This window comes from Empidonax traillii, unplaced genomic scaffold (genome assembly GCF_003031625.1).
Source record: "Empidonax traillii isolate 1590-97213 ecotype Southwest subspecies unplaced genomic scaffold, ASM303162v1 scaffold133:size1091145, whole genome shotgun sequence".
NCBI lineage: Eukaryota > Metazoa > Chordata > Aves > Passeriformes > Tyrannidae > Empidonax > Empidonax traillii.
In genome coordinates this window covers 272236-282524 of record NW_020955326.1, presented here as the reverse complement: position 1 = coordinate 282524, position 10289 = coordinate 272236, and the positions used below count along the sequence as shown (strand labels likewise).

Below are 10289 nucleotides of genomic sequence, written 5' to 3'. Positions count from 1 at the left end.
GAAAAATTGTCATTTTTAGTAAGGTTATGAAGAAATCTTTACTGATCACCTCTATGAGAAGTCAAGAACTGATCTTTTTAATCTCTGCTATGAAAAGCAATAAGGGTACAGCTTCTACTTGCTTACTGATAGGCTTTTAAGAAGCCTCATATGAAGTTTTTTCTAAAGGGTTAGGAAAGGCATAAAGGTTTTGGGAGAAGGACATGAATTTCTCCCTGCATGTGTGGAGCGTTTTCATAGGTTTTGCAGTCCTTTTGCAAACCATATACTTAATGCATATAAGTGTTTTATTGCACATCCATTAACAATTTTTCGTGGCAGTCTTGAGGAATATACATAGGTATGCATGGTGCCATGCAAGGTAAGAAACTTGGTTTCTCCTCTGAAAACTGTATTCCTCAATTCAGCTTCAAAGTAGTTTGTAGGTGATCACAAATTCTTCTGTTACTCATTAACAGGGTCTTTTTAGCCAAGTGTCACATCTAACCTTGATAACATGTTTTAAGAGTTTTTGACGAGCATCTGAAATTTGAAGTTTGATAGTCTTGAACTCCTGAAGTAATGTCTTCTAAATGCTTGCCTTGAAGGGCAGACTCTTACTCAGCTCAGGGCATCTGGCTCTTGTGGCTTGCTTCTAAAGTACATTAAAAAGACTGATATCAATATATGCAATTGTACTGCAGCTTATTTGCTGTAGGCATGCTTCATTTTAGGTACAGGGACTTCAAAGGCCTCAGTCATGGCTGTTGTTGATAGAAGCTCACAGGAATTCCCAGTGGACTGGGCTGATGCATGTGTGAACTCTTACAACCAGTGAGCTGTTTCTTGTGGAAATGACAACGAGTTATCAGGAGAGGCCTGAGTTGCCTTTGAGCCTTGCTTACACTTACAGTACAGTCCAGATATCGTTACCTACCAGCTTTCTATAGATTCACCTTTTTTCATCAGTATATGAGAGGCACATGCTTCAATAAACAAGAGATTTAATGGAACTGAAGGTTGATCCTCTGTTTCTCCACAATTTAAATGAAGATTTTGCAGCTCTCCCGTTGCCTCCCATGCCAGTCCCCCAAATGCAGCTTGGAAGGCTGGACTTTCTGGTGCTAAGAGTCCATTATGCAAACATAGAGCTGAGTAAGGTTTGTCAATCGCACTTCCAGGTTGCTTCAGGTAGCTGACAGCTGCTTGCAGTTGGCAGGCCAGTGAAGTGGTCACCAACAGGACTGTGAGGTGAGCTAGTGTTATAATTCAGCTAAAGCAAGATTAGCAACTGACACTGTGCCACAAATCCTTCCAGGCCCTTTTTGGCCTTATTTACATGTATAAAACCATACTAAACATATTACTTCATTCTCAAATGCAGCAGATTTTGCAGCTTCTTTTGCTCCAAATGCCAGTAGCAGGGAGGCTGCTTTTGTAAGTGCTATGAAAACAAGTTCCAGCAAAACTGATCTTTATCAGATCCTCTTGAAAAGGGTGCACACACTGAATAGTGAAACAGCCCAGTTAAATTTTAATCTGAGTTATATAAAACATTGTTCTTAAAGTGGCACATATTGACATTGTTCTCACAACCCATTAACTTACAGCTGGAAAGTGAAAAGGCCAAGAGACATGTAAAACCTCTGTGTGAGTCCGCCTGTGCATGTGTGTATAAGCAACTTCTAGGTAGGTTATGGTAGAATCACAGAAACCTTTCTGCAGCTTCCTGCCTATTGCAGTGTTTTGTTTCTTCCTTCTGGGATGGGGGAACAGTGCATTGCAGACTAAGAATTACATCATTCAATAGCTCTTTTTTGGGGAAAGTCCTTGTTTTGGGCACCTGCTGTCAATGCACTGAGAATCTTTTTTGTGCAAATTTTAGAGCAGTATTGAGACTATGCCCAGAAGCCAGTGTGTGGCCTGAGCAGGGAGGTTCCCTGTAAAGGCAAAGGATGCAACACATATACTTGGGCAAAAGACAACCTGCATTTAGCTTACCGCAGGTGGTACAATTTAGTTGAATTGCCAAGATACAATTCTAATCAGTTATTTTTTTGAAGTATGGGCTGTTTGGTGCTATTCTTTTTGAAGGAACTGGAGTTACCACAACAGGAGTAGCAAGTAAAGACACATGTGCCTAGATAAACCAAACTACCACTCCTGAGAGCTGCAGGATTGCATCAATGCAGAGTAGGAGAAATGGGAAGACAAAACTGATGCTTTAGTTCTTATATTTTTTTCTGATAATATTTCTCATCTATAGGGAAACCTGAAGCAAGATTATTTTTTTTTCCAAGTAACCTCTGATCTTTAGTACACAGTTTAAAGTATTTACAAAGTTTTCTAATTAAATTTATTTTAAAATTAAATGGAGTTTTTGTAGGGAATTAAGAACATTTTTTCTAGTGTTAGAAAGTCACACTTCAGGGTATTTTAAGATCTGAGAGCAAGTAAGTTATAGAGTGCCAAATTAAGACATCATTTACATACCTGTGATGCCTATTAATCTACATCAGAGACCTTTCATATTTACTCATGTGTACCTCAGATGATAAAATGGCCTGAGGTATTTGGTTACCCCTTTGGTTTCTAAAGCTGTTTCATTAACATTGGGTATTACTTAATTTAGATGCAGGACTGCTTCTCAAATTACCATGGGGAAATTTTTCCTTGTTTCACTTTTTGCATGGGAATTAACTCTTAATCAAAATCCCAGGAACACTGCTGTAGCTAAAAGTTTAGTCAAGCAGATTGCGCAGGCCATCTGCTGGGTGGACTAGTAAGGCCAGGTGAGAATGATACACATGCAAGCATCTGAAACAACAGAATACAAAACAACTCTAAGGGTTGGAGGGCAAAATTCATTTTCTTAACTTGTTTGCTGCTGAATCTTTGGGAAGACAACCACCTCCTTGTTAATAGCCTTAGCTATGTCTTCAATGCAGTGAAGTCTCAAAACCACGGGTAATTCAGCCCTCATGTGTGAGAAAGCGGGAGAGAAGGGTCAGAAGCAGGGACATGGTCCTCCATTTTTTACAAAAGCTTTGCTTTTTCTTATATCTTGAATTAGGCTCAAGCCTTGGCCCAGGAAAGGTAACCACACAATAAAATGCTATGGTTTATTGAACAAAAACAATTGTTGAACCAACACTTTACACATTTTAATGATTAAACCTGACTTCCTCTCCACTGTTGATGTGGTCTTACACTTGCTTGCACCAAATTTGTGTGGGTAATTGTTTGCTTGTGTACACTGCCAAGCATTATTTAATTAAGAAAATGTACTTGGCAGAGGGAGATGGAAGCTGGAAAAGACAGAATCCATGTCAACAACCACTGTGGTTCCCAAAAAAGCAGAAAGTGTGTGCAAGACAGATGGTAAAACACTGCATAAGCAATGCTAGATGTGGTTGCTGACAACCCATAAAGTGAGCATGAGCAAAGATATCTGACTGAAAACTTTAGTAGCCACACATCACTATGCTATCCTGTCTCAGGAAGCAGGAAGGCTTGGCGCTGCCTTTCTGGTGCTCTGTAGTCACTCTCTTAGTACTTAAGAGTGCCTGAAAGGTCGAGAAAATTTCAGCTCAAGAGAGGTCAAGAAAATATCTGCCTAGGTGTGTCTGTGGATAACAAGGAGCTTGGGGAAATTGTGCTCTATCACCTAGGAATCGGTGAGAACATCTGCTAAGCAATCTTCTTTCAGTTTGCATTAAACAGCAGTCTTCCACATACCTTACAAACACACCAGGGATTTAGACTGGTGCATTTTAATCCCTAAAACTCAGTTAAGATTTGCAGTTATGCAGAGACACCACCAAAATAAAACATAAGGAGGTGTCTTCTGCAAAGTTGAGTTACCCCAAAAAATCACCCACAAATTATGCTGTGGCATTATGCTAGCAGCTTTCAGAGTTCGAAAGACAGGTAATGTTTAAAGCTAAGCACAGTTCTGGAGAGACATAGTATGTGTATTATATGCTTTTTTGATAGTCTCCTGAGGTAGGTGATGTGGGAAAATATATCTGAACTGCAGCTGGAATATCTTCCCTCTCTATCTGTGTAATTAATGTTTCCTTCCTTGCTTTTTCCAAAGACCTATAATTACTCCTTTAGCAAGCAAAATATGTAACTGGAGTTAAGACAACTATAGTAAGCAGCTGCCTTTGCTTTAGTGATCAAGGTAAGTAGGGCAGATCTGAATCAGATTGTACAGCATAAATTTTCCTTGTGGCCAAACCAACTAAAAGTAACACACCACTTATCATCTGCTCAAGGAAAATTTCCAGCAATTGTGCTGTAAACATACCCTGAAACTATTGTTATGGAAAAAATAATTGATGAGTGGTTCAAATGCTTTAAGGGATGATCAGTCCAGTGGTGGCATCAGGGCTCCCTGGCCTTCAAGAGACCAGAGTAAATGCCTATTTTTCATCCAAACGTGTCTTTTTCAGCCAAAGTGTGGCTGTGATGTGAATCCAACTACACAATTTAAGCCATTAAACGGATAAATTCCTCTTTATTACCATGGGTACATGTTTGCACATTATTAAAGCTAATCTCCATCTTTCCTTATTACATAATTATTGCTTAATGCATACAAATGTTGCATTTTAACACACTATGGTAAGTCAAAATTTATAATGATACAAAAAACTCTAGAATCTATATTATATATACTTTTTGCTTTATGGAATGAAATGGGCCAGATAATAGCCTCTACTTGCCTGGGAAAATGTGTGAGCCACTTGTTTCTGTTCAAAAGGAATTACAGCTCAGATTGGAGAAACAGGACTGGTCTAGCCTGTAAAGCTGGTGGGTCAGCAGGGATCCCATCCTGTGGTGCTCCCCATCACATGGTGCAGCAGAGCAAGGGCAGGTCAAGTGCCAATGTGCTGCTGGACTGTGTGGGGCTGGATCAGGCACACCTGGAGAGATGAGAAGAAGCATGCACTGTGTCATGGGGTTGTCATGTTGCAGGATGGCTCATTTAGAGGAGAAGTTGAAAGCAGAGACTTTGGACTTGGAATAGCTCCACGCAGTGGAGCTGGTATTCTGGAAGTAGCCAGTGACCTGTAAGTAGAGTTAAAAAGGAAGCTGATCTTAGTTGCAGATGATCTTACTCCTCAGGCCCTACCCCCCAAACACTGGAGGGACAACAAAACACTTATCATGGGCAAGGGATAACCTGCCATATGTTGTGGCTGATGTGCAGGAAGGTGTTAGTAGAAGCCCATCCTTTCCACATGGCAGCGACCGCTAGAGAAAACATGATAAAATTAGTTCAGTCAAACGAACAAAGAAGCTCCAAAACTGTTTTAGTAGTAGAAACTATCACACTATAATGTTCCCCTGAGAGATTTCTTGGAGTTATATGTATGTATATATATGTATATATGTGTGCATATATATATTTGGAATTTTTTAAAGTCAGAGTTTTATTCAAAGTAGTGCTTTCTTAACTCAGAAGAGCTCTGGCTCACACAGTTCTAAATATTTTGTTGTCTGAACATCCACCGAGATTAACAAATGTCTGTACAAAATCAGGAAAAAAATACAAGAAGACTGCTTACAAACAGTCTTCAGATAAATTAGCCATGTACACTAGCTACTGAACTGCTTTCTCAGGTCTTACCTGTCCCCTCAGTTAAGACTATGAAATTTAGTCCTTCCAGGCTCCAAATCTTGAGTGTTTTCTTTGGGGTAGGCATGTACCTAGTACTTGTCATCCAGGAAGGTGTTACTTCCCAGCACACTGAGGAAAAGCACTGACCCCCAGCTGTTTACCAACAGCTCCAGTGGAGCACTTAGCAGGGCAGGTACCAGCTCACAATTGCCCTAATGACAAAGCATATGATGTCCTGCTCCATACAAAGCACTGCAACCTTTCTCAACTCACACTCTTGTCAAGTGTGAGACTGCTTATGTTGCTCACTAATCACATCACTTAATTAAAAGAGAGAATTATGAATTGTTTAGTGGATATAAAGTATATAAGCTATTGTAAAATACACAGTGGAAGAAAGGGATGCTTTTTTCCCTCCTTCATAGTAAATTAATAATAAGTGGGACTGGAAAGGCTGTAATGCCAGAGCAAATGTAATTCAATAAAAATGTTCAAGTGGGACAATGTAGAATTTTGTAACAACATACTGGATGTGATAGAGATTTGGCCAGGAGAGTTGTATTCGGTCTTGGAAATATCACAAGAGTAATGTTAAAATATTTAAGGAAAACCAAAGCATGTTTTAAAAATTTATGCTTATGTCTGGGCTTACCAAAGACTTTGGGTCAGCTGATGAAAAACTGAGATGGGATTTGTTTTTGATGTAGCTGATGTAGAAAAAGGATCATAGTTATCAGCTGAAAATTCCATTGTAGCTATGCTTGAGCTTGAATCCTGTAGCCTTATGTTTCAAGTAATCACACAAATGTGAGTGATGTGGTAAACTCTAATCTTTCTATTTCTTTGGAAATTTATCATATGTTGCTCTTTGCTAGTGTGGTCTGATTGTCAGCCCAAGGCCCAGCTCCAGTTTGTCAGGAGCAGATGGTTGGGAGGGAGGTGGTAGGAAATGACAGCCAGGACATCATCCCAAATATGTCACCCAGCATTTCTTTCTGTTGGCTCACAGCCCTAGGCTTAAACTGAGATTATCTATGCAGCCTGCAGAGATGCCCCAAACCTCTCAAGGACCTTCTGAAAGACTGAAAAATACCCCTTGTTCTAGATCTTTCAGCTCTGGTATTTACCACAGCACCTTTTACTCTACACATGCTTGAATGGGGAAGTTCCAGGCCCAACAGGATAAACACTGACCACACTGAAGCCAGTTGCAACACTTCAGCTGGTTTAAAGGAGGGCAGTATTTCACCTGGGAAGTCTGTGCTTAGTGTCAAAAATGGTAGAACCTCAGCAAGAGGAAAATAAAACTTCTCTGATGGGGACATCCCAAAGAGACAAAATTGTGCGAGGATTGTTTCCATACCCTCCCTGAAGATGTAGCATGTAGAACCAGGTAAGCAGCACTCCTAAGATAAGGTGCATTTAAAATTACATGTGGTGGTGACTTGATTATGGTTTGCTGAGAACATTAATGATCAATTTAATGCAGTATCTCTGATGGGTTAATAATTGAAACTCATAGGTGCTACTACAAGGACATGGAGTTCAGCCCTTTATTCATATCTGGATCTTTGGCTGCTAGCTGGATCTTAACCAGTGAGTTTGATTAACTGTGTCCTGGTATCTCTTCTGTTACAAGGGTGATAATTAAACCCTCCAGGAAACAGAGAAAATACAAGTCAGTGGAAGAGACTGGGATTGCCCCATGAAATTTTGTTTCAAGTAAAAAACAAAAAGTAACTCTTTTAAATTGGATCTTGAAATAAAGGTAGAGTTTGGTTGGTTGGGATGGATTCATGGATTCATTGCTCTTAAATCTTAACTGTAGCAGGTGATGAATTTTCTTCTCTCTACTTGGCTTATATAACTTAAAAGAGATAGCTTTTTAAGACTCACTTATAACTTGTGAGTCTTGTTATGCATAAGAAAACAAAATGCATGAAGAGGCATAATGTAAGCCTAAAAAAACCCCCCAGGAATCAGGAAGTTGAGAGGGTCAAATGAGTCAGTAGGAAAAAACTAGAGCCACTTCTACCTCTCATCATTTCAACTATGTATTAATCTTACAGATTTAAACTCTCTGAAACAACTAGTTTGAATTTTTAATACAGTCTTCATTGCCAGGTAAGGAAAAAAAAAAACATTTTATTATGCAAAAACTTTTGCCATTTTATTGTTCCTAAAACCTGAATTCAAGCAGTGAGGTCATCCTTCTGTCTCTGTAAGATTATTTTACAGGCCAGCCTGGCTTCTATAGATTCATATTCTCTTAACAAGGGATTCTTCTGTTGCTCCCAAGACTTTGACTTCTCCTGAGCTAGTGAAGAAAATTGTGGGTAGGATTTCTGGAAGCAAGCATTAGATAGGATTCCACTGACATTCATAAGAAAAGTGATTTTCGTTCCTGGGAGAGGTGCCTGCTCCAAAGGAGAAACCCTGGCTCACAGTGATAACCCTTGCTCTTGAGATGGGATGCCTTAGCAGATAAGGATCCAGATCCTGAATTGGATCACACCTAGCTGCACAGCCCTGTCTCAGAGAAGTGTGAGCACTAAGAAGGTGTGAAGGTGAGCAGAAAGGAAGTCTACAGAGAGATGAAAATGATAAGATTACAAACAGAGGGAACATGGTTGGAACAGGACCATCAGGTGTGCAAGTATCCAAGAGGAAAAACACCTACATGAGAATTTCAAAGTTTAAGGAAAGAAAGCAGAGAGCTTAATCTAAGGACTGGCTGGTGACACTAAGTCACCAGTAAGAGCTGTGGATGGAGCTGGTGTCAGAGGGCAGATCAGCAGCAGAGGAGCTGACCTACTGACCTCTAGCCAGTGGCTCTTCTTGCCCAGTTCACTGATGCTTTCATCAACAGCAAAGACTATTTAAGTGCCTTATCAGGGTGGCGAGAAGACCTAAATCCTTTTGTGTGACTGGAGAAACACCTGTCACACATTTTTTTTATTTATGCTTGTATTGCCTGCAGTCTTTTCATATGGATTAGGGAGCCCAACTGGATTCCCCCAGAAGAAGGTTATTTAAAAGGTAAATATAAAATTATGTAAAATGGAAGGTTGAGTTTAGGTTTTTTAAGCAATAACTACTTATTTGCAAAATTTTGCTGGATATAAATGCACTGAATGTCTGAACTGAGTGACTGCTGAAAACACATTGCTTAAAGCAAGCTGGTAATACATGCCTCCAGGGTGGAAATGACAGCAGACATAGTGGGTCAGCAAAAATATGCTAGAAATTGTTATCTCTGACTGTCTTAATAGGCAGATTTCTGTAATCAATCAAATGGCAATAGCTGCCCTTTTTACTTGAAAATTTCTCTATAGAAATATGCACACACACACACATACCCCCCTCTTTTTTTTTTCTGTTTTCTACAATGTTTTCACTTTGATTATTTAGTTCTTCAGATTTGTCTCCTTCTCTACTTGTTAGTACTTCATCAATTATTAACCAAGCCTTCCCCAGCTTCATGTATTTAAAACAGCTGGTGTGACTTTAAAAGTCCTTCATTATGTTTTTGAAACCTGGTGATTTACAGCTATAAATGATAACTTTTAGTTGCTTTCCATGCTGCTTGATTTTTTTCTACCACTTACTTTGTAACAGTTGTCTAATGATGCGTTTATCTTATCTGTGGCAAACAGATTATGTCTACAGATTCAGGAGTTCAAACTTGCACCAAAAGAGGTTTCATGCTTGGATTTATTGGGTAGGAAGTCATAGATTAATTCAGGTTTGGTGCTTCTCAGAATTCAGCGTGACCTATTCATAATGCTGTGTATCTAACCTTTTCTCCTTCATTCCTACAGGGTGAGAAAGAGGAAAAGAGGAGCTACTGCTCTTGGGTTTAGATTCTGAAAGTTAAAGAGCAACTCAGTTGCTCTTATAAGAGATAGCTTTTAATTTGGACCCACAGTCTGTTGATTTAAATGCTCAGCTCCAGATCTCTCAGTTTTACTGGTAATAGCCTGGCCATTCAGAGAAGCTGTATCCCACTAGTATGGGAAAACACAGTGTTGATTGATATGGTGTGCCACTAAACACAGTTCCGCTGAGGGCTGTGACTCAGATGTATTGCATTCAGTTGCACACTTACATTCTCAGAGCATGACCTGTGTAACTTATATGTGACAGATGGGAGTACTCCTCAGAAGGTGCCCCCCTAGGCCCTTGCACAGACATGGCTTTTCTTTCCCGGGCAGCAGGGAGGTATTTAGTGTTAAAGCCCTATTGAAATTCTCAAAAGTGACTTTCCACTGGGTGGCCATTTTAGTGGCAGTGCTTTTCTTTAGGACTTGAGGCATTGTCCTACAAATTGTCCTACAAAAAAACCAAATTATATTTGCATTTAAGAAACATGACAGGGATCTTTTCTTTAGGTTTGTTGGGTTTTCCTTGTGTTTTACTTTTTTTGTTTTGTTTTGTTCTTGTGTTTGTTTGGGTTTTTTTGTTTTGTTTAGATTTGTTTTTTGTTTGATTTTGGTTTGGGGAGGTTTTGTTTGTTTTATTTTCAGGAATAAAAGTTCTCATTTACCTATAAATTTTCTGGTAACTTGTATCTATTAAGAAATTGTCTTCCTTCTTTGACTCAGTGACATGTCATAGGTCAGAGCAAGAAAAGGCTTCTTCCTTCTTCTAGTGAATTAACCAAAGTTAATTCTGGGATATG

At 39.4% G+C, this 10289-nt stretch overlaps 1 long non-coding RNA gene across 1 annotated transcript; it reads left to right on the top strand.

Moving 5' to 3' along the window:
- Window positions 1-1564: 1564 nt before the first annotated feature.
- On the top strand, window positions 1565-9926 carry LOC114057441. Its single transcript, XR_003571222.1, has 3 exons — window positions 1565-1672; window positions 8020-8175; window positions 9430-9926. It is a non-coding gene; the product is annotated as an uncharacterized LOC114057441 (long non-coding RNA).
- Window positions 9927-10289: the final 363 nt, after the last annotated feature.